This window comes from Furipterus horrens, unplaced genomic scaffold (genome assembly GCF_987537825.1).
Source record: "Furipterus horrens unplaced genomic scaffold, mFurHor1.1.pri manual_scaffold_17, whole genome shotgun sequence".
NCBI classification, from domain to species: domain Eukaryota; kingdom Metazoa; phylum Chordata; class Mammalia; order Chiroptera; family Furipteridae; genus Furipterus; species Furipterus horrens.
In genome coordinates, this window is record NW_028327187.1 from 28,044,480 (window position 1) to 28,069,820 (window position 25,341).

General features: G+C 38.4%; 2 pseudogenes; one reads left to right on the forward strand and one right to left on the reverse strand.

Annotated features, from left to right (window-relative positions):
• Positions 1-5,417: 5,417 nt before the first annotated feature.
• LOC149990751 (coiled-coil domain-containing protein 169 pseudogene) lies at positions 5,418-6,232 on the reverse strand (annotated as a pseudogene).
• Positions 6,233-16,787: 10,555 nt separating this feature from the next.
• Positions 16,788-17,486, forward strand: LOC149990752 (ubiquitin-conjugating enzyme E2 E3 pseudogene; annotated as a pseudogene).
• Positions 17,487-25,341: the final 7,855 nt, after the last annotated feature.

Here is a 25,341-nt window from a genome sequence, read left to right on the forward strand (position 1 = left end):
AAAAAATTTTCTGTTTGTTTGTTTTTCCACTACAGTTGTCTCACTTTTTTTCCCCTCTTGCTTCCCTGCACCCTGCCCCCCCCCACAGTCAGTCCCCACCCAGTTGTCCATGTCCATGGGTCATTCATACATGTTCTTTGACTAGACCCTTCCCCTTCTTACCCCTTCTCTCCCTCCCATCTCCCCCTTTGTTACTGTTAGTTTATTCCTTGTTTACATACCTCTGGTTCAATTTTGCTCATTTGTTTGTGTTGTTCATTAGTTTCCTGTAACAGGTGACAGCATAAGGTAATTTTCTTTAGTTGCCTGGCTTATTTCGCTAAGCATAATTCTCTCTAGTTCCAATCATGTTGTTGCAAATGGTAGAAGTTCCTTCTTTCTTTCAGTACTTATTCATTGTCATTTTCCCCCTTTGTACTCGTGTTCCTCTCTGTCTCTCTGTTTCTTCATCTTCTTAAAGCAGACCCTTTAGCATCTCTTGCAATGCTGGTTTGGTGGAGATGTATTCTTTTAGCCTTCTTTTGTCTTGGAAACTCCTTATTTCACCTTCCATTTTGAATGAAAGCCTTGCTGGGTAGAGTATTCTTGGTTGTAGGCCTTTGTTTTTCATTGCTTGGAATATTTTTTGCCATTCCCTTCTGGCTTGTAGTGTTTCTGCTGAGAAATCTGATGATAGCCTTATTGGAGCTCCTTGTATGTTATTAGTTGTTTCTCTCTTGCTGCTTTTAGGATTCTCTCTTTGTCTTTGAATGTTGGCATTTTAATTATGATGTGTCTTGAAGTGGGCCTGTTGGGGTTCATCTTCATTGGGACCCTCTGTGCTTCCTGGACTTGCGTGACTCTTTCTCTCGTCATGTTAGGAAAGTTTTCTGTCATTAGTTTTTCAAAGAGGTTTTCTATCCCTTGCTCTTCTTCTTCTCCTTCTGGAATTCCTATGATACGGATATTATTACGTTTCATGTTGTCCTGCAGCTGTCTTAGAACCTCTTCAGTCTTGTTCAGTCTTTTTTCATTTTGTTGCATTGTCTGGGAGTTTTTGTGTAGGTTGTCCTCCAGCTCGCTGATCCGATCTTCTGCTTCCTCTAGCCTGCTTTTAATTCCTTCTCCTGTGTTCTTCAATTCAGAGATCGTATTTTTCATTTCTTCCTGGCTCTTATTGATAGCTTCTATGTCCTTTTTCATGCTCACGTAATTTTCTGTGAGTTCCTTGTAGTTTTTCTGGAGTTCTTTGAAGTTTCCGCTGAGCTCATTCAGCTTCTCCATAATCCATGTTTTGAATTCCATATCTGATAGTTCGCTCCCCTCTATTTCAGTTAGCACTCTTTCTGGGGATTCTACCTTTCCTTTTGATGGGAGGTTGTTTCTCTGTCTCCCCATTTTTTTGACTCCTATTGTTTGTTGGTGCTTCTTGGAATGATCTGCACTTCCTGGATCTGCCTCTGGTGGCGTCAGATCATGTACCAGTCTGGCCCTAGGCAGCCTGTTGGAGACTTCCAGGGATCTACTGCTGTTGTCTGTCTTCTTTGATTGTTAATCTATTCAATCTGTGATTAGCTGTCAGGCTTAAGGACTGTGGGTGTGGCAGCTTAATTCCTGTAGGCAGGGCTTTTGCTTCCCCTCAGGCTGACGCCACTTGGAGGGGAATGGTCTACCCGCAGTACTGGGGATGAGTCAGCACTGGGACCCAGTCAGCTGCTCCTCCAGTTCTCCCCTCAAAGCCACCGTGCCAAATTCTCCCCAAGTGTCTCCAGTCCTCTCTGCCTTCCCTCTGCTTGAGCCCAGGGTAAGTGGTGGCCAAAATATTTTCGTATGTGATCCACTTAAGAGCTCTTTTTCTCCTGCTGTTTCTCTCCGGCTAGCAAGAAAGCCTGTGGCTTTTCGCTTTTCACAGCTGATACTATTTTACTTTCCACTCTGTCGCTGTAGGCTGGGAAGCCCAGCTGGGGGTTTAGACCCTGCCCTTCTCAGGGGGAATCCCCGGCTGCTGAGCTGTTTCTCAGCCCCTTCAGCTGCCACCCGTGGGAGCCCAGCCAGCCCTTCCACGTCTCCGCACTCCCTACCGGTCACGTTGTGATGTAGCGGCCTTTTCTGTCTCTCCGTGGTTATAAGACTTCTCTCCAGCTGGTGTTCGGTTCGTTATTCCAGATGATTTCTCCAAAATTACATTGTAAATCCAGACTAGTTCTAGGAGGAAGTTAGTGTAGCTTCCACTTACTCCTCCGCCATCTTGTTTTTCTAGCACTCGCCCCTTTTTGAGGCACTCCTCCCACTTTCTGTATAGGACTGGTGCCTCTCTAGCTGTTGCCCAGGCCATGGTTCCCAGAGTGGGTGGGTCTGCAGATGTTCTAGGACTGTGGGTGCCCTCTAAACAAATGAACTTTGCTGAGAGACCGACTGTTCCTTCCTCCAACCCCAAACCCCACTGGTTTGCACAGTCAGAAGCAATGAGGCTTGATTTTCCCCAGCACTGAAATCATGAGCTATGTAGTCTTTATCTGGTGCTGGGAGTGCTCCCCAAGTCTCCTGCCTGACTTTTTAAGATGTGTGACTGCGTTTTCCAGCAGCCTGCCACTGGCCACCATTGCTGCTGCCACCACACCTCATCCTTTCCACCCCAGCTCCGCCCCTCCTCCCTGTCTGGATGAGTATTTCTTCTTTATATCTTTGTTTGTTGGACTTCCATGCAACTCTATTTTCTGGAACTTCTGGTTTTCTCTAGTTTTGAGGTAGTTGTATTCCTTCTTAGTTTTGGAAAGAGATGCAGTGTATCTGTCTAGGCGTCCATCTTGCCCAGAAGTCAAGTAAGTCTCGTTTTATTGCTTCTCTTCCATGATTTATACAGTTGGGAATACTTACCTATCATTTCTTTGATATTGTTGTGGAGATCAAATATACATATTAAATATTTATTTATTTACTTATTTATACTGGAGAAAAAGTTTTACCTAGTTCTAAGCTCTGAAGATAATTCACCACGTGAGGTTTTATAAGAAAATAAAATTATTCTCCAGCCAAGATGGAGGCCTAGACAGACATGCTGCATCTCCCTCCACAACTAGGAGGGAATACAACTACCTCAAAACTGGAGACAACCAGAAGTTCCAGAAAATAGAGTTGCATGGAAGTCCAGCAAACAAAGATATAAAGAAGAAGTAATACTCATCCAGACAGGTAGGAGGTGCGGACCCGGGGTGGAGTGGATGCGGTGTGCTGGCAGCAGCAGCGGCAGTCCCGCAGAAAGCGCAGTCTCACATCTTAAAAAGTCAGGCAGGAGACTTGGGGAGCACTCCCAGCACCAGATAAAGACTACATAGCTCATGATTTCAGTGCTGGGGAAAATCAAGCCTCATTGCTTCTGACTGTGCAAACCAGTGGGGTTTGGGGTTGGAGGAAGGAACAGTCGGTCTCTCAGCAAAGTTCATTTGTTTAGAGGGCACCCACAGTCCTAGAACATCTGCAGACCCACCCACTCTGGGAACCATGGCCTGGGCAACAGCTAGAGAGGCACCAGTCCTATACAGAAAGTGGGAGGAGTGCCTCAAAAAGGGGCGAGTGCTGATCAAGCAGCATTGTCCCCTCTCAGACCCCTCCTCCACATACAGTGCCACACGAGATGAAATGGGTCTCCCTGTGCTGACGAATACCTAAGGCTCTGCCCCTTACAACATAACAAGAGCAACAGTTCTACCTAAGACACAGAGGAAAACAAACACAGGAGCTTGTCTAGATGAGGAGACAGAGAAGTATGGCCCATAAGAGGGAACAGATCAAGGTTCCAGTGGGAGAACTAAGTGACGAGGAGCTAGCCAACCTAACAGATGAGGAGATAGACAACCTAACAGATGCAGAATTCAAAACGCTGGTGATAAAGATGCTCACAGATTGAAAGATAAGCTTGAGTATGGCAAACGCATAAGAGAAGAAGTGAAGGCTATGCTAAGTGAAACGAAGGAAAATCCACACAAAACTGATGGTGAAGGGAAGGAAATCAGTGTTCAGATCAATGAATTGGAACATAACGAAGAAAAAAAACAGTCAACCTGTGCAGAATGAAGAAGCAAGAATTGAAAAAAAATGAGGAACACTTCCCAAATTTTGCGAAAGAGATGGACATACAGGTCTGAGAAGCATGGAGCGTCTCAGGTGAGCCGGACCCAGAGGGTACTACACCAAGACACATCATGATTGAGATGCCAAAGGTGAAAGATAAAGACAGTCCTGGGGACAGCAAGAGAGAGGTGGAGAGTTGTCTACAGCGGGGGTGCCTATAGGACTATCAGCTGATTTCTCAGAGGAAACTCTGCAGGCAAGAAGGGACTAGCAAGAAGTATTCAAGGTGATTAAAAGCAAGAACTTACAACCAAGATTACTCTATCCAGAAAAGCTATTATTTAGAATGGAAGGGAAGATAAAGTGCTTCCCAGACAAGGTAAAGCTAAAGGAGTTCATCATCACCAAGCTATTACTATATAAAATGTCAAAGGGACTTACTTAAGAAAAAGATCAAAATTATGAACATTAAAATGACAAACTTACAGCTATCAAGAACTGAATCTAAAATATAAAAACAATATCTAAGCAAACCAGAATAGGAACAGAATCATAGGTATGGGGATCATCTGGATGGTTATCAGCTGGGAGGGAGAAGGGTGAGAAATGGGGAAATGATGCAGAGATTATGAGGCATAATTGGTAAATACAAACTAGACAGGGAGAAGTTAAGAATAGTATAGGAAAGGATGAAGCCAAAGAACTTATATGCACGACCCATGGACGTGAACTAAGTGGGGGTGGAGGGAAGGGGGTTACTGGGCCAATGTGAGCAAAGGGGAAAAAATATAAAACTACTATAACAACATAATCAATAAAATATACTTTAAAGAAGTGATTTACTGAAAGTAAGAAGCTTAGAGGTGGCAAAACTGATACCAGAACACAGATCTTAAAGGATCTCCCTTTTCAGTTTTTTGTAGTACCCCATCAACATTCTGTCACTCTAAAACAGGCATTTTCTAACATCTGGAAAGTATTCCAAAGTAGCTCCTGTAGAACTAACACTTAAACACAATGGAGTCCCCATGATAAGATGTGCAACTAATATACTATTGCAATGATTGAGATAACTTTAAATGTTATTCAGGCTTCCTAGGCTATTTTAAGAATTGCAAGCACTGCTGTTAGAATTTTAGGGTCACTATAATTACTTCCTAAAATAATTTTTTGAAACTAAACCAAATTACTAAGAAAATTAATTTCACACAAACAAAGGAACAAACTTCTGGAAGAAGCACTAAAGAGGTTTAATAGATCTTCCTTATCTATTTCATTTCCTGAAAAAATGTGTTGAACATTAACTTCCCAAATTGAATATAACAATGGAAAAAGGGGAAGAAATAGAAATTTACCCAATTCTTTAATCACAAGTTGAGTTTTGGAACATGGTTTGATCTTGTACTCTTTTTTTGTTGGTTCTTTCTTGGCATTTACTATCTTCTGATTAGCTGTATTGTATCTTCCCATTTTCACTGGATTCTCTTTCATTCTCTGGAGTTCATTCATCTGTTGCCTTCTAGAAATTTGGTTTAAGTGAGAGACCTGAGATAATTTAGCTAGATATATTTGGTGTTTATCCTTGATCTTTTGGTAAGCCTTTGATTCTTCTTCCAGTTTAAGTAAATAGTATTTCACTTGATGTTCAAGACACCTCTCTTCTCATTCTAGCTTTTCAAGTAATGCAACTAAGGATTTTACTGGTATTCGCTCATAGACACAAATAGAAGATAGTCTATCTGAAGGATCTACATGGAGTTTTTCCAATTTCTCTTAGAGAGTAGCTATTTTCTTTTTTAGTTCATCATTCACTTCAAGTTGTATCCATAATGGGTCTTCCAGTCATTGCCTATATTAGCAATAGTGAATTTGGCTTTCAGTTCTCTATTTTGTGTCTTTGTTCAATTATTGAGAGTTGTATTAAGATTTTCATATGGAGTTCTTCCAATAACTCCAATTTCAGTTGTTCAATGCCCATACCTTCAAAGTTGCCACCTCTTTTGTCCCTAATAGTGTCAGGTCAGAGACCTCCCTACGCCCGTGTCCTCAGCACCTCTTAGAGCGGAAGACCTGAAGGGACACCTAAAGCTGTCGAGAGAAAGTATTGTCATGAGCCGTTACCATGGTGAACTGAATTCCAGAATTCTTGAAGTCCCCTCACCGAGAACTTTGTATATGTCATAACACTGCCTCTTGTCTCCGTTGTTTCTTTCTTTTTTCTTTTTTTAGATAACTGGCTGTATATATATTTTTAATTACAGTTTACACTCAATATTATTTTGTATTAGTTTGGGTTGTATAGCATAGTGGTTAGACAATAATATAATTTACAAAATATTCCCCCTAATATTTCCAGTACCCACCTGGTACCACAAATAGTACAATATTATTGGCTATTTATATATTCTCTATGCTATGCTTTACATCCCCATGATTATTTTGTAACTACCAATTTGTATAATAAAAAAAAAATCCTCACCTGAGGATATGCTTATTGATTTTAAAGAGAGAAGAATCGGGGGGGGGGTAGTGAGAGAGAAACATTGATGTGAAGGAGAAACATTGGTGGATTCCCTTCTATACATACCCTGACTGGGAATCAAACCTGCAACCTAGGTATGTGTCCTGACTGGGGATCAAACCTAAAATCTTTTGGCGTATGGGATGATGATCCAAATAACTGAGCCGCCTATTCAGGACCCAATTTGTACTTCTTCATCTTTTCCTTTTTTCCCCAGTTCCTCAAACCCCCTCTCCTCTTGCCAACCATCAGTCTGTTTTCTGTATCTATGTGTCTGTTTCTGTTTTGTTTGTTCATTTATATTGTTTGTTGGATTCCACATATAAGTGAAATCATATGGTATTTTTCTCTGGTTGACTTATTTCTCTTAGTATAATGCCATCTAGGTCCATCTATGCTATTGGAAATGGTAAAATTTTATCCTTTTTTTTATGGCCAAGTGATATTTCATTGTATACTCGTATATGAACCACAACTATTTTAACCCACTCATCTACTGATGGGCACTTGGGTTGCTTCCATTTGTCTCCATTGTTTCTGGTGAGAAGTCAGCTATTAATCTTATTCTAGTTACTTTGCATATTACATGTAATTTTTCTCCTGTTTTCAAGTTTTTCTCTTTGTCTCTGGCTTTCAACGTTCGATTAATATCTCTCTGGTTGTGAATATCTTAGTGATTGTTCTACTTGGAATTCATTGACCTTCTTGGATGTGTAGTTTAAGTTTTTCACTAAATTTGAGAAATTTCACCCAATATTTCTTCGAATATTTGTTATGTCCTTTTTTCCTCCTCTACTCTTCTAGCACTCCTATTATGCATATATAGTGTGTTTGATGGTGTCTCACAGACCTTTGAGATTATTCAGTTTTCTTCATTCTTTTTGCATTCTGTTATTTAGACGAGATACTCTATTAATATACCTTTGCGTTTACTGATCTTTTTCTTCTAGAAGCTCAAATCTGCTGTTGAACACTTTGAGTAAAATTTTTATTTCAGTTGTTATACCCTTTAACTACAGAATTTCCATTTATTTCTGTAATTTGTATCTCTACTAATATTCTCTATGTGATGAGTCATTGTTGTCATACATTCTTTTAATTCTTTATACATGTTTTCCTTTAGTTATTTGAACATATTTATAATAGCTTATTTGAAATATTTATGTACTATATCTACCATCTAGGTCTTCCCAGAAACAATGTATATAAGCTGTTTTCTCCTCTGTATAGGCTACATATTATTTCTTTGCTTTTAAATATTTATTTATTTACTTATTTTAGTGATGTACTTGCACTAATTATGTAGTGTCTATTTACCTTGCAGTGTGTGACAATTAGAATCTATGCTCAGGTTTTAAAATTTTCTTGTTCTTATATTTAAGCCTAGCTACCTAGGGTTCATTCACCCTTGGGTCTTCATAGTTGGCACCATATATAGTTATTACAATATTGTTGACTGTATTACCTATGCTGTACATTTATTTCTCCTTTTATCCCTGAGGTTTTTAATTTTCAAATAGGTATTTCGTGTTATATTTTTGTTACTAATTTCTAGCTTAATTCTACTGTGGTCAGATAATATACTCTGTGTGGTTTCAGTCCTTTAAAGTGTAAGACTGGCTTTAGGACTTCTGGTCAAGATGGCATCATAAGTAAACATGGCTCACCTCCTCATACAACCACATCAAAATTACAACTAAACTATAAAACAACCATCATTCAGAGCTGTCAGAATTTGAGCTGAATGGAAGTCCTACAACTACAGAATTAAAGAAGAAACCATATCAAGACTAGTAGGAGGGGCAGAGACACAGATGGGCTGGTCCCACACCTGCATGTGGCAGATAAAAATTGGGGGGGGCAGATATCTCTAGAGTGAGGAGTCTCAAACAAGCAGCATTTGGCTTCAGTGAGCCCCAGTACCTCTTGCTATGTTGCCCCAGGCTTGGCACTAGCAGCAGCTGGCCTTGGTTTACAACTTGACCTCACCTGGGCAACTCCAAGCCCAGCACAAGTAGCAGCCATATTCAGATCACTTTGTAGCTTATGCTATGTGACTCTAGACAGAGCGCAGGAGGTGGCTGACCTTGGATGTGCCAATAGCTATCAAGGCTCAACTACAACAGGAAGCTGTACACAACCCACATGGGGAGCACACCATGAGTACCCAGCTTGTGTGATAGGGGAGGCTGAGCCACTGGACCTTACAAGGCACCTACTACATTAGGCCACTCTACCAAGCCTGGGAGACATAGCAGCACTGCTTAATACATAGAAACAAACACAGGGAGGCTGTCAAAATGAGGAGACAAAGAAACATGGCCCAAATGAAAGAACAGAACAAAGCTTCAGAAGAAGAACTTAACAAAATGGAAAGAAGCAAACTCCTAGATGCAGAGTTCAAAATACTGGTTCTAAGGATGTTCAAGGAACTTAGTGAGAATCTGGACAGCATAAAAAAGATCCAATCAGAAACAAAGGATACACTAATTAAAATAAAGAACAATTTACAGGGAAACAACAATAGAGTGGATGAAATGGAGATTCAGATCAGCGATTTGGAATATAAGGAAGCAAAAAAACAAAAACAAACAAACAACCAATCAGAACAGTAAGTAGGAAAAAAATCCCAAAAATGAAGATAGTGTAAGAAGTCTCTGCGACAACTTCAAGAGTACCAACATTTGCATAATGGGGGTGCCAGAAGAAGAGAGAAAGCAAGAAATTGGAAGCCTATTTGAAAAAATAATGAGAGAAAACTTCCCTAACTTGGTAAAGGAAATATATATACAGGTCCAGGAACAGCAGAGATCCTAAAATAGATGAACCCAAAGAGGCCCACACCAAGACACATCATAATTAAAATGCCAAAGATTAAAATAAAGAGAGAATTTTAAAAGCAACAAGAGTAAAGCAGTTAGTTACCTACAAGGATGCCCCCATAAGACTGTCAGCTTATTTCTCAAAAGAAACTTTGCAGGCTAGAAGGGATTGGCAAGAAATATTCAAAGTGATGAAAAGAAAGGACCTACTACCAAGATTACTATAACCAGCAAGCTGTCATTTAGAATCAAAGGGCAGATAAAGAGCTTCCCAGAGAAGAAAAAGCTAAAGGAGTTCATCACTACCAAGCTGGTACTATATAAAGTATTGAGGCGTATTCTTTAAGAAGAAGAAAATAAAAAATATGAAAAATAATGTGGCAATAAATAAATATATCTATAAACAACTGAATCTAGAAAACAAAATAAACAAGCAGAACATAAATCATAGATACAGAAAACGTTTTGATGGTTGCAAAATGGGAGGAGGTCAGGGGGATGGGTGAAAAAGGTGAAGGGATTGAGAAGTACACGTTGGTAGTTACAGAGTAGTCATGGGGATTTAAAGTACAGCATAAGAAATAGAGGAGCCATAGAACATGTATGTATGACCCAAGGACATAGACAACAGTGTGGGGATTGCCTGAGGGAATGGGGGTTGCTGGGTGGAGGGACAAAGGGAGAAAATTTAGGACAACTCTAATAGCATAATCAATAAAATATAATTAAAAAGTGACTGGCTTTATGGCCTATAGTATGGTAAATATTGGTGAATGTTTTAATAGAGTATATGTATAATCTTCAATTGTTGTGTATAGTGTTCTAATTCATCAGGTCAGCTTTGTTGATCATGTCATTCAACTCTTCTATATACTTAATGGTTTTTTATCTGCTTTTTCTATCAATTACTGGGATATATATATATATATATATATATATATATATATATATTTACCCTGGCTGGTTTGGCTCAGTGGATTGAGCGTCGGCCTGTGAGCTAAGTGTCGCTGGTTCGATCTTCCAGTCAGGGCACATCAGAGAAGGAAAACTCTGATTCCAAAAAACCTCCGCTGCCTTGCGGCATACCTCTTCAGGGGAAAGGCTAAGGGAGTAAACCCCGACAGAAAATCCGGAGCCGGAGTCCCTAAGGCGGTTTGACGTTGTAGTCAACACCGGCAACTCCTGCGGCACACCTGAAACCAAGCTGTATTGACTCCGTCTTTCCCTTGGACCCTTCAGCTGCGAAGAGAGGAGGGGTCTGCTGCATGGGCAACAGCAGACCCTCCATATCACCCTGCCCAGGCTCTGTAGCTTCAGCTTCACTGGAGAGGACACTCCAGCGTCATCAACACGGGAGGAGACAGATACCGTGTCACTCCCGAGTCGGACTGCGCAATCATTCTCGGCGTTGCAGATAGACTCTTAAGAAGCTACACCATCGTCTCTCGAGACGGACGGCTGCCGACGATATATATATATATATATATATATATATATATATAAATCTACCAACTTGATTGTGAATTATTTTATTCTCTTATGTTTGTCATTTTTACTGTATATATTTTCTGTTATTAGATATATGAAAATTTTAGATAGTTATAATTTTCTGTTGAATAAAGTCTTTTCTAATTATGAAACATCTCTGTTTATTTCTGTAATGCAGATTCCCTTAAAGTCTATTCTGGCTGATATTTCCTTTAAGTCCACTCTATCTTATATTTCTATAGTTATTATTTTATAGGATGCAGTGGAAGCAGTACATATATTAGAAAATAAGGAAGATCTAAAATAAATAATCTAAGGTGCCACTTTAAGAAACTAGAAAAAAGAAGAAATCATAGCAAAATTGCAGGATACAAGGTTAATATACAAAAATCAATTGAATATATATATGAACACTTGGATATATATATTTTTATATGTGAACATTTGGAATTTGAAGTTTTTGAAAAGTATATGTGTTGAAAGTAGAGAAAATAGGAAATTTTGAGAGTGAGGAAGTGGTGGAATAGGCTAAAAGATAAATTGAGGCTATATTATGGACCAGGGAAAATTTGGGGTCTGTTTTTTAGAATGTTCACAATATAAATTGTGTCAGGCAGTGTATAGCATTGAATGTAAAGAAGACAATAGGAGTTGGAGTTCCTAGAAGTAGAGAAACTAATTCAGAAGATATTAGTTCTCCAATTGGAAAGATAATGAAGGTTTGGATTACATCCATGGCAGTGAAGACAAAGAGGAGAGAACAGGTTAATTCATTCAATACATGATTTGAGTAGGTATCTACTAGGTGTCAGGCATTATTTTACTCACTGGGGATACAGCAACAAAAAATAGATCACCTATTGGGGGATATCAAGTGGAGTTTAAGTGACAGTAGCTGGTGTCTGATTAGAGGCCTTGGGGACATCCAGAGAGACTTAGGTGTATTTGGTGGGCAGTTGAAGAGACATTCTGAAGATTAATAGTAAGGAAGAAATTGGAAATACAGTCCTTGCATATAGGAGGCAGTGGAAACCATGGGAGTAGATGACACTAAGAAGAATAGGTGTGAAAGGAGTGGACCTCGGCTAGAACTTACATCTTGCAAGCACCTACATCTATAAGACAAATAAGAAAGGGGCAAAAGACTGAAGTTTGTTGAATGCTTATAGAGTTCCAGATGCTTTTACATTTTATCTCAATAAAATTTCACAATGTACCTATACAGTAGATAGTTTTGCCTTTTCCCTCCCTATCCCCTCAGCAAATGAAATGGACTCAGAAATGTAAGAGAACTAAAGGAAACTAGGAAGTGACATTTTCATGATATTTAGTTATCCTGATTTATTTGGGTTATTGCTTGCATGATATGTCATTTTGCCATTTGCTTATTTTAACCATGTTGTATCCTTACATTTAAAATGTGTCTTTTCCACCCTGGATGGTGTGACTCAATTGGTTGGACATCATCCTGTGAACCGAAAGGTCACCAGTTTGATACCTGGTCAAGGGCACATGCCTGGGTTGTGGGTTCGGTCCCAGGTTGAGGTGTGTATGGAAGGCATACAGTTAGTGTTTCTCTCTCACATCTGTGTTTTCTTCCCTCTCTTTTCCCCTCCCTTCCCTCTATCTAAAATCAAAAATTAAAATTAAAAAGAAAATAAAATGTGTCTCTTTCATCTTTGTTAAAGTAGACAGGATGGCAGGAATTATCAACTTCCAGAGACCCAAGGATCCAGATAATTTATTAAATGACTGGTCTCAGAAACTGAACTTACTGATGTCTCTAGTTAACAAGACTACACATCTTACAGCCATACATAATCTACAATAAGGGTTTCAATGCCATTAATGCTTTTAGAAAATAGTTAAAATTGGAAGTCATTTAAAAAAGACTGTTATAGTATATATGTTTTTTTTTTTCCTCTTGGCTCCTTTGTCTAAAATTTAAATGACAGTGAATATATTTGAGGACCATTTCAACCTTTAAACCTTCTGATTTCATTGTTCACTCACTCATTATTTGCAATTGGTACAATGATATAATACATTTCTATTGCCTGTGTCATAACTTACCCAAATGTTTTTCTATTATTTGAAACCTTTTTATCCCTTATTTGTTTTCATTCAGCTAACAATAATTATAATAAAAGCAGTGTTTGCATATTTAAAAATTAAAATGTATCTCTTGCAAGAAGCATATGGTTAATTTTTCATATACAGTAGTTGAGCTGTTTCTTTAATTGAAGAATTAACCAATTACACTTAATGTGATTTTTGACACATTTTAGTTTATATCTGTCATCTCTCTGTTTCCTATTTGTCATATCTGTTCTTTGTTTTATTTCTCCCTTTTGTTGTCTACTTTCAGATTTATGAAGTTTGCTTTATTTTTTAATGGCGTATTATGAACACAAGTGAAGATATAACTCTTTAACTGGCAGGTCTCTTTGATTATATGACCAGTAGCAGAGAAATGTATAGAACAGCTTAATCCCATCCTTCCCCTTTCTGTGTATAAACATGGTAATACGTGTGATGATGTGTAAGGCTTGGAGAAGGTCTGCAAGGACAGTCAAGCTGGGGCAGGTAGTTGAAACAACACAACAACAAAATGCAAATGTACACCCAAAACTAATATAAAATAATATTGAATGTAAACTTTAATAGAAAAAAATTGAAAATTAAATGTGCTTGTGTTCTACTGTGAAGTGAAACTACATATTTTTCTCTAATACTAATATGCCTACAAATATGTGAGAAGTGTCTTTCCTTTTAATTTTATGTATGTATTTTTAGAGAGAAGGGAAGACAGGGAGAAAGAGAGGGAATTAAACATCAATGTGAGAGAGAAACATTGATCCATTACCTCTTGTACACACCCTAACCAGGGACCAGGCCCACAACCTAGGCATGTGCCCTGACCCAAAATTGAATGGGCGACCTTTTGCTTTGCGGGATGATGCCTAACCAAGCCATACTGGTCAGTGCGTGTCTTTCTTTTTTTAATTTAATTTTCAATTATAGTTTATACTCACTATTATTTTGTATTAGTTTCAGGTGTACAGCATTGTGGTTAGACAATCACATAGTTTACAAAGTGGTTCCCTCAATATTTCAAGTAGCCACCTAGCACTGTAGATACTTATCACAATATTATTGACTATACTCCCTATGCTGTATTTTATATCCCCATGACTATTTTGTAACTACAAATTTGCACTTTTAACCTCTTCACCTTTTTACCCAGCTACCCTCTGACAACCATCAATCTGCTCTCTATATCTGTAAGTGTGTTGTGAAGTTTGTTTTAAATAAACTTTTTATTTTGGAATAATTTTAGATTTACAGAAAAGTTGCAAAGATTATACAGAAAGTTACTATATACCCAGTTTCAATCTCCCTCAATGCTATTATTTGTTGAAATTAAGAAACCCACACTGCCACATCATTATTAACTAAACGTCAGATTTTACTCAGATTTCACTAGTTTTTCCACTAATGTTTTCTTTCTGCTTCAGGATCCAATTTACAATACCACATTGCTTTTAGTCGTCCTGCCACCTTAGTCTCCTTTGATTTGTGATATTTTCTCAGGCTTTGACCCTAACAATTTTGAGCAGAATTTGTCAGGTATTTTGTAGAATGTCCTTCAATTTGGGTTTATTTGCTGTTTTTCTCATGATTAGATTGGGTTATTGGCTTTTGAGAAACAATGCCACAGAGATGAAATGTCTTTCTCATCATATCATATATGAGGGTACATGCCAAAAACAGTTTACTCCACCGTAAAGCTGCTTTTTTCTCCTTTTCATACTCTATTCTTTGGAAGTGATTCACTAAATATGATGTATTTTTTTATTCTATTTTATGTATTTTAATTTACTAGTAACATTTTTTAAATTCTTTTAGTTGTTACCCTAAAAACTACAACATGTTTTCTTGACTAAAACCTACCTATAATTAATACTTTTACCACATTTTGATGTAAGGATCTTTCAACACGTTAACTCAATTTATTCTCTTGTAAATTGTGTTGTTGTCACATACAGTTAATGTCATGATTTTTAATTCATCGTGTTTTTTTAAAAATCCCATAAGACATTTTAAAAAATCTTGAAAAAATCTCAAACCTACAGAAATTTTAAAATACAGTACAAAGAACTTTCTCCCTAAACCTCTTATGAATAATTCACTGGTGTGGTTCTCTATCATTTCAAAATATTTCCACGTGTATTTCCTCCATACAAAGCAAAACAAAGGACATTTTCTTACAAAACTACAATATAACCATCAATTATAAAATTAACACTGATAAATTGCTAGTATTCAATACTCAGATCCCATTCAAGTTTTGCAAATTTTGCCAATAAAGTCATTTACAGACAAATAATTTAGGTCAGAACCAAGTACATACTGCATTTGCTTGTCATGTCCATTTAGTGTCCTCCAATCTGCAACAGTTTCTGTCTTTCCTTGACTTCCATGATTTTGACACTTGAAGATTATAGCTCATTTTGTCAAATGTCCTACAACTTAGGTTTACTTGATGTTTCTTCACAATTATATTTAGTTTACAAGTTTTTGACAGGAAGACAACAAACGTGATGTTTTGTTCTCTCAATACATTAAGGTAGTGTCTTTGAGGCTTCTCCACTGCAAGGTTATTCTTTTCCCTTTGCAATTAATAAGTATTTTGTGGGGAGGTATATCTGATAAATATTTTGTGGAGAGGTATATTTGAAACTATATCTATTTCTATCTATCTATCTATCTATCTATCTATCTATCTATCTATCTATCTATCTATCTATCTATCTCCAGTTCCTCATCTAACTTCCCATTCATGTCAGTATGGACTAATGACTTCCTACTTTATTCAATGGATTTTAATCTATTACTATAATTTACTATGATGCTAGAAATTTGCCAGTGGGTTCACTTTTAGGGTGACTTCTGTGTTCTTTTAACATTTTCCCATTATTCTTTGAGCACTTCTTTACTTCAGGTACAAAAATAAATTTCAAGCTCATCTTATGTAGTCATACCTCGGTACTCATTGGCTTCAGAACCCGTCAAACCCTGTACTTGTCACATTTTTGATGAGAAAATATGTTTCAGCACTTGGCGCTTGCTTGGAACTTATTGCACTTGCTAGTACTTGTATAAGTCCCAAAAGAGAAAATGCTTCATCACTCGTGCTTGCTCAATTACTGTTTGGTACTCATTTTGGCACCTATCACAAGTTCTGGAACAAATTAATGATAATTACTGAGATACTACTGTACTTTTTTATGCCTCAGTCCCAGAATTAGCCTTTTCTACAAGGAGCCCTGGTTCCTTTTATTGGAGAATAGTATTTAGTAACCAAGGTATGGCTGTCCATTTTCATTAGGGTTGTTATGGACTGAATGTTTGTGTCCCCATAAAATTCATAGGTGGAAGCCCTAATACCCAAAGTGGTGGTTTTGGAGATGAGGTCTTTGGGAGATAATTAAGTTTAAATGAGGTCATGAGGAAGGGGCCTCCATAATGGGATTAGTGAGAAGGTAGCTGTCTGTAAATCAGAAAGAAAGAGACCTCTAACCACAACCAGATCATGCTGACACCTTGATCTCAAATTCCCAGCTTTCAGAACTGTGAGAAGTAAATTTCTGTTGTTTAAGCCACCCAGTCTATGGCATTTTATTATAGCAGCCTGAGCTAAGACAAGAGTATTGCTGTTTCCAGGCCCTGTCAGTGGATTAACAATGAGAAACCTGGCTCTCATTTTTCTTAATATAATCTTCTAATATGTAACCAATCTTCTATAATTGTAATTTTCCATTGTCACTTAATTTTATGTATATATTAATTACAAATATTTCATGATTGCGTGGCTGGGAGGCCACAGAAAATCGGCATCTCCCATGTGCCCCTCAACCCCCCTTTACCCTACTGAAATCCTACCCCCACTTTTTTATGAAGGCTCTAGGTGGTGGTGCCTCTCTTGGTCCAGAGCAGGGTACTGCACAAACCCCTATGACTTCCAGACTTGGCGACCAGAACTTTCTCGGCTTAGGCAAAGGTCTGATGAGGAGAACTCCAGCATCAACAGTGTTAATTCAGATGCAGACCAACAAGACCGAGCCACTCCAGCACCTGAAGAACAAAAAGAAAGAAAACCTACCACCCAGCAGAAGAAAAACACCAAACTCTGTAGCAAAATCACTGCTAAGTTATCCACTAGTGCTAAAAGAACTCAGAAGGAGCTAGCTGAAATAACCCTTGATCCTACTCCTAACTGCAGTGCTGGGCCTAAAGGAGATAACATTTATGAATGGAGATGGACTATACTTGGTCCACCAGGTTCTGTACATGAAAGTGGTGTGTTTTTTCTGTATATAACATTTTCATCCAATCATCCATTTAAGCCACCAAAGATTATTTTTTGAACCAAAATCTATCACTGCAACATCAACAGTCAGTGAGTCATCTGTCTGGACATTCTTAAGACAACTAGAGTCCTGCTATGACTGTTTCAAACGTTTTGCTGTCAATTTGTTCTCTGCAGATCCTCTGGTTGGAAGCATAGCCACTCAGTATTTGACCAACAGAGCAGAACATGACAAGATCACCAGACAGTGGACCAAGAGATATGTGACATAATTCACATAATTTGTATGCAGTGTGAGGGAGCAGAAGGCCTTTTCTCATGGTACTGCAAATCTTTATAGCCTTTACAACATGAACTTCTGTGTATGTTATACTGATTCTACTCTCTGCTTTTATCTTTTGGAGGCTGGGAGAATCCTTAAAAAGGTAAATGTTACCAATAGTAGAATTTTATAGCTGTAGATTAGTTGTTTAAAATGCCTACTTGCAAGTCTTGCTTCTTTGGGATTTCAAAATTTATTTTGTGATATACTAAGGGTACTGGTCCTGAAAGCTACTATATTGTATAGTGCATTTTAGCCTGATTCATTATCTGTATGAAGTTATAAAAGTAGCCATAGACAACTAGGAACTACGTCATTTGTATCGAACCCAGATCTATTTCTGAGTATGTGGTTAATGCCTTTGTGAAAAATATTTCACCTTTTACCTTTGTCAGTTTGTAATGAGAGGATTTCCTTTTACACTTTGTAGTACAGAGAGCATCTGGTGTATCATCTCAAACACAATAAACATGATCCTGAAGGTGAAAAAAAATTATTTTTAAGTCTATGTCTAAAAATTCTAATAGGTGGATCTTCTATGGGTCTATATCTATTGCCTATCTTTCTCTTGATTTTCAGTCAGTGGTTGTCTCTTTGCATGCTTCATTATTAGTGATTGAATGTTGGAAACCATATAAAAAGAGAAAGAGATTATTTGAGGTACTTGTTGCTATTTTCCTCCAGAGAGAATTTATTTTTTACTTTAACAAGCACTTGAGATAGGGATAGATTACCTTAATCTGATTAGAGATTGACACTGGGTTTCAGTCTTGGTTTTTTTAAAAAATACATTTTTAGATAGAAAGGAAGGGAGGGAGAAAGAGAGGAAGAGAAACATCAATACGAGGGAGAAACATCAATTGGCTCCCTCTCGCTTGTGCCCTGACTGGGGACAGCACCCACAACTCATGCATGCCCTGACTGGGAATCAAACCAGTGAGGCTTCTCTTGGCAGAATGACACCCAACCAACTGAACCACACTAGTCAGGGCTGGGTTTCAGTCTTAATGAGGACTGGTGTGTTTCTCATTCTCTCTTCCTAGATTATGGCCCTTCAGCTGAAATTCTGTGGTGTTTACCAGAGTTCCTCTTCCTTCATGGACACTCAACTCCATTTTTTCCTCTCAGTTTCATGAGATTTCTGAAATCTTTGCTCAACTTTTCAGACTCTCAGCCACTATTTTCTCCTCAGATTCTTAGCTTCTCAATCCACAACTTTCAAACTGGCAAATGCCTTAAAAGCAAAAATGCAGTGAGATGTCTGGCTCATCTCTCTCTAGATTCTCCACAGTTTTGGTCTCTCAATTTCTTGCTACCTAGGTAGTCCTTCAATGGGACAAAACATTTTATGTTGATGAGCTTTTTACACTTGTTTTCAATGGGATGGTTAGTCTGAAACACATTAGTATGCCATTAACAAAAGCAGAATTGATTTATACTCATAAAGGGGCACTGGCTATTATGTGGAGAGTTAAAGCAGAAAGAATTGAAATAGGTAGACCAGATAGGAGGCTTGATAAGATGATGACTTGGGTAAGTGTGAAAATAGAGATGTGGAAATGGACATACACTGGGAGGTGGGGTGAGAAGAGGTAGAGGAAAATATAGGACTCTAATGTCTTCATCTTACAAGGTGGATGGTTAGGAGAAACTATCTACAGTTGATAAAACAAGAAATAAAAGTTTTTGAGTTTTTCTTTTTTAAAGTTAATCTGATTTTTATTTTATTTTTTTTGAGTTTTATTTTTGATTGTGTTTTTCCCATTACCATTTAGTCCCCTTATACCTCTCTCCTATGAACATTTTTTAAATAAAAAAAGATAACCATTAGTGAAAATGAAAATAATGTTAAACGTATATTGGAAGGGCCCTGGTTAGGTGTCACAGTTGGTTGGAGCATCATCCCATGCACCAAAAGGGTTTCAGGTTCGATTCCCAGTCAGGGTACCTACTTAGGTATCTAAGTTGTGGGTTTGATCTTCAGTCAGGGCACCTACAGAAGGCAACCGACCCATTTTTCTCTCTCACATCAATATTTCTCTCTCTCCCCCTTCCTGTCTCTCTAAAATTAATTGAAAAAAAAAAACATATCATCAGGCAAGGATTTAAATAAAAAAGGTACATTGGAAGGGATGAATGGGAGGTGGGAGTGGTAGAAGTGAACTTAATAATCTCTCATGGTGTTATTTAATAGATAATGTCAAAGAAGAAGTATAGAGGAGGGAAAAATTTTGAAGAAATTTTAGGACCTAAAATTTGCAGGGTTTGGTGATTGATTTAATTTAGTGAATAAAGGAGAAGGAACAGGCAAAGGTGATTTTGCAGATTTCTAGCTTGAGTGGTTGAGTAAATGTGGTATTAAACATGAAGTAAAGAATATGGAAGAGTATCTGGTTCAAGAGAGATGATAAATTCATTTCTAGTTGTATGTGGTACATTGTGGTTGAGATGTATAGTAGGTACTGGTCATTTGAAAATTAAGAATGACTCATTTAAAAACTTTTGGATTAAAGTGGGAATGAAACAAATTATAAATTATTTATAAATAAACAATAATATTGAAAACAAGGAAAAAGAACCTACGCTGATATTGTTATAGATAGATATTTCACTTAGTAGACCTCTATTATAGACTGAATGTTTGTGTCCCCTACAGATTTGTATGGTGAAACCTAACCCCAAGTTTATAATGTTAGGAGATGGTTCTTTGGGAGGTGCTTAGATTATGAAGGTGGAGCCCTCATGAATAGGATTAGTGTCCCTATAGAAAAGACCCCAGAGAACTCCCTTGCCTCTTCTGCCATGTGAGGACATATTGAAAATGTGTCCGCTATCTGGGAAGCAGTTTCTCTCCAGACACCAAAAACGCTGGCACCATGATCTTGTACTTCACAGCTTCCAGACCTGTAAGAAATAAATGTTTATTGTTTATAAACCCTCAGTTTATGGTATTTTGTTATAGCAGCACAAACAGGTTAAGACAGCCTCATTGATAACTATTGTTAGGATTCTGGTACATGAAGTGGGCAAATGAAATGAGCCTTTACTCCTTCTGTGGTGCTAAGTGAGGCCTGTGTTTGTCTAGCAGTGTCATACATTTCATTGTTGCTTGCATTCACTAATAACCCCCAGCAATAACTCCATCCCCCAATACTTGGATATAAGTTTGCACCATGCTGTAATAGAACTTGGAAATGTTGATATGCTCAAACTATGGTATCCCAATGTTTCCATAGTAACTAATGAACACCTAAGGAGGAAAGATGGAAAATGATGAGAATAGCATTTTAACAAAATAAGTGAGGGGCAAAGAGGCTTTAGACATGTGATTACCTCTTGTTTAGGAATATGGAGATACTCATCTACTTAATGATGGGGTTATAAAAATTGTTATGATGAAACTTGTCAATAGCCACTTATATTCCATTTTTTCTATAATCATCACCATCAAAAGCATTTAAATGCTTCTTTGGTCAATAGTACTGGAGAGAGTGAGTTAAAGGGACATAGCTGCTATACTCCTGTGAGTCTGTAATCAGGATGGGACAGGTTAGGCCAAAGATATTATTCTAGCCTGCCAGGCAAAGCAAATCACTTTGTCCCAGTGATTACTGGAATTCAAACAAGCCTTTCAATCCCATGGAATTTACCCTCTTTGATGCAAGACTCTACTAGCAACTCAACTGTCTCCTGGTTAAAGACTGCCAGCATAGGGTGCTTCTGCTCCTCCTTTCCTATTCCACCAGGAAGTATTTCCCATTCCTCCCTAACATTCTATTTCTCCTTACCCAAATGCATTCTGTGCACCATCGCCACCAATTCCAAAACAACCTGTCTACTTCACCTCTTGGCCAATTCTAAAGGCATGTTTATATGTAGGTAGATGTAGATACATGCTCTCCACATATATCTCTGGTAACCTGCTGATTTACTAAAATATGAAGCAGTCTGTTTTAGACTTAAGCCAATCATTATGGACTAAATTGTGTCCCCCTGAATTCCTATGTTGAAGACCTGACCCCCACTGTGATTGTATTTGGAGATAAGGCCTATAACGAGGTAATAAAAGTTAAGCGAGGTCATAAGAGTGGAGTCCTGGCTTGTCAGGCAGACTTAAGGCCAAGATGGAGGCGTAGACAGACACATTGCGTCTCCCTCCACAACTAAGGAGGGATACAACTACCTCAGAACTAGAAACAACCAGAAGTTCCAGAAAATCAAACTGCATGGAAGTTCAACAAACAAAGATATAAAGAAGAAATACTCATCCAGATAGGTAGGAGGGGCGGATCTGGGGTGGAGAGGACACGGTGTGGTGGCAGCAGCAGCGACAGCCAGCAGGCCAGCAGAAAGCACAATCATATGTTCTAAAAAGTTAGGAGGCACACCTGGGGAGCATTCCCAGCTCCTCACCAGACATCGCAGCTCAGGATCCCAACACCAGGGAAAGAAAATCAAGCCTCATTGCTTCTGACTGTGCAGACCAGTGGGGGTTGGGGTGGAGGCAGAACTGCCGGTCTTTCAGCAGAGTCCACTTGTTTAAAGGGCTCCCACAGTCCTAGAGCGTCCGCAGACCCACCAACTCTGGGAATGACAGCCAGGGCAGCAGCTAGAGGGGCACCAGTCCAGTGAAGAAATGGGAGAGGTGCCTGGAAAAGGGGTGAGTGCTGGGCAAGCGGCATTGTTCCCTCTTGGACCCCTCCCCCCCACACAGAGCCACAACGTGGTGAGACAGGTTGCCCTGCACTGACAAATCCTTAAGACTCCGCCGCTTACAACGTGACGGGAGCGACAGCTCTCCTGGGACGCGGAGGCAAACAAACACGGGAGCCTGTCAGAATGAGGAGATAGAGAAGTATGGCCCAAAAGGGGGAATGGATCAAGGTTCCAGTAGGAGAACTAAGTGACAAGGAGATAGCCAACCTAACAGATGAGGAGACAGGCAGCCTAACAGATGCAGAGTTCAAAACACTGGTGATAAAGATGCTCACAGGCTTGACAGATATACACGAGTATGGCAAACGCATAAGAGAAGAAGTGAAGACTATGCTAAGTGAAAGAAAAATCCACACAAAACCAATGGTGAAGGGAAGGAAACCAGGGTTCAAATCAATGATTTGGAACATAAGGAAGAAAAAAAAAGTCAAGCAAGAACTTTAAAAAATGAGGAAAACTTCCCAAATTTTGCAAAGGAGATAGACATACAGCCCGGGAAGCACAGAGGGTCCCGGACAAGCTGGACCCAGAGGGGACCACACCAGGATGCATCATGATTGAGATGGGACTATCAGCTGATTTCTCAGAGGACACTTTGCAGGCAGGAAGGGACTGGCAAGCAGTATTCAATGTGATGAAAAAGCAACCTACAACTTAGATTACTCTATCCAGCAAGGCTATCATTTGGAATGGAAGGGCAGATGAAGTACTTCCCAGACGAGGTAAAGCTAAAGGAGCTCATCATCACCAAGCCATTATTATATGAAATGTCAAAGGGACTTACTTAAGGAAAAGATAAAAACTATGAACACTAAAATGACAACAAACTCAAAACTATCAACTGAACTAAAAAATAAAAACAAAATCCAACTAAGCAAACCAGAATAGGAACAGAATCATAGGTATGGGGATCATTTGGAGGGTTATCAGCTGGGAGAGGGGAGGGGGAGGAATGGGGAAATGGTGCAGGGACTAAGAAGCATAATCGGTTGGTACAAAATAGACAGGAGGAAGTTAAGAATAATATAGGAAAGAAGCGACATAACTTATATGCACGACACATGGACATGAACTAAGGGAGATGGGATTGCTGGAGGGAAGGGGGGTACTTGGCAGAGGAGAGCAAAGGGGAAAAATTGGGCCTATTGTAACAACATAATCAATAAAATATACTTAAAAAAGAAAAAAAGAGTGGAGCCCTAATCTAATAAGACTGGTGTCCTTAAAAGAAGAGGAGGAGACACCAAAGATCTGTCTCTTTCTCTCTGTATGCCCTGTGAGGATGCAACAAGAAGTCAGTAGTCTGCAAACCAGGAAGAGAGGTTGCAGCAGGAACCAAATTGGCTTACACCTTGATCTGGGACTTCTAGCTTTCAGAACTGTAAGAAAATACATTTTTGTTGTTTAAGCCACCCAGTAGATGGTATTTTGTTATGGCAGCCAGAACAGATGAATATATCAGTGTATATGCACAACCAACAAAGCTGTTATCAAATAGGAACAGACTTTGTGAGGGTGGGGAGATGACTTTTTATTTTAGAATAACAATTTAAATTTCTACAGATAAATATAATAACTGATGAGATATTATATAACCCAGAACAAAAGCACAGTGAATAGGACAGAGGTATACTGAATAGCTCCAGGTCGTTAGATAGCCTTATTTAGCTGATTCAGCTTAGTCTGATTCCTTCCTCACTTAGAAAAGGGGTTAAGAAGCACATTTAAAAAGACATACTTACATTACCTTTTGAAAATTATTCTTCAGCCTACCTTCTGTGCAAATGAATTCAGAGATTAGAAACAAGATGTGATGGGAGGTGCCAGCAGAGTGAGGCTCATCAATGGGAATGAAAATCAATTCCCTGGAGTTGCCAGGGGAAGGAAGGTACTTTATTAGAATGTTGGTCATTTACCTTGTATGCCTAGATCTGGTAGATATGGTCAAGTTCAGAAGGGCTTTAGAGATCAGATAAAAGAAGTCCATCTTCATACTGGATTCTCAGATTGGACAGAGACATTTCCATATTTTGTTTTGTTTTTAACTTGTGATATTCTGTATTACAGTCACTGGGGTGATAGGGAAATTTCGAGGAAATGGAGTTCTCATTAAAGCATTCTTTTATCCCAAGAGATTTGGTCTCCATCATCATTACATCCAAATTAAAACAAGACCAAGAACTAATGCTTAATCCTCACCATAGGATATATTTATTGATTTTTTAGAGAAACAGAAATATATATATATATATATGAATAAGAGAAACATTGATTGGATTGATTGGTTGCCTCCGATATGCGCCTTGACCAGGGATCGAATCTGCAACCTAGATATGTGCCCTGACCAGAATCGAAACTGCAGCCTTGTGGTGTATGGGATGACACTCCAACCAACTGACCCACGTAGCCAGAGCAAAGTGGGGGATGATTTATTCCTCAATAGATTGGTTTTCTTTTGTCATCTATAAAACAGAAAGCTTAAACCTCCTGATCAATCAACCGTATATCATATTAAAATATAATTAAAATTTTGTCACTGCTTTTTTTCAGACCTTCTATTATCCTTAAAATTGTTGTGTTGGTGAGGTACATGGACATTATAGTTAGATCAGTTTCCTTCTACTTATTCTCGTATAATTTAAAGAAAATTGTATCAACAGGACCATATATTTGCATACATTAATTTCTTTTTGTTTTTTTTTCTCAGTGTGGGATTCAGAGTCTAACAGATTTCTAGAACATATTTAACATCTCAGTTTTGAATATAAAAACATCATAATTTTACATCCATTTGTAGTTGGATAAAAGTTTGGCTTGAGATCCAAATACTATAGTTTTGTATAGTACACTGATATAAATCTTAATTAATATTTTTATATAGCTAATATGTGAACAAGGAGCAATATTTCAAAGTTATAAAAGGGTATACACTGAAAATTAGTTCTTTCTCCCTCCCTTATCTCCAAGATCTCAAGTCGCCACCCCTAAAGGCATCTACTGTTAACAGTTTCTTGTGTTTCCTTCTAGAGATAGTCCATAGTGTGTTTCA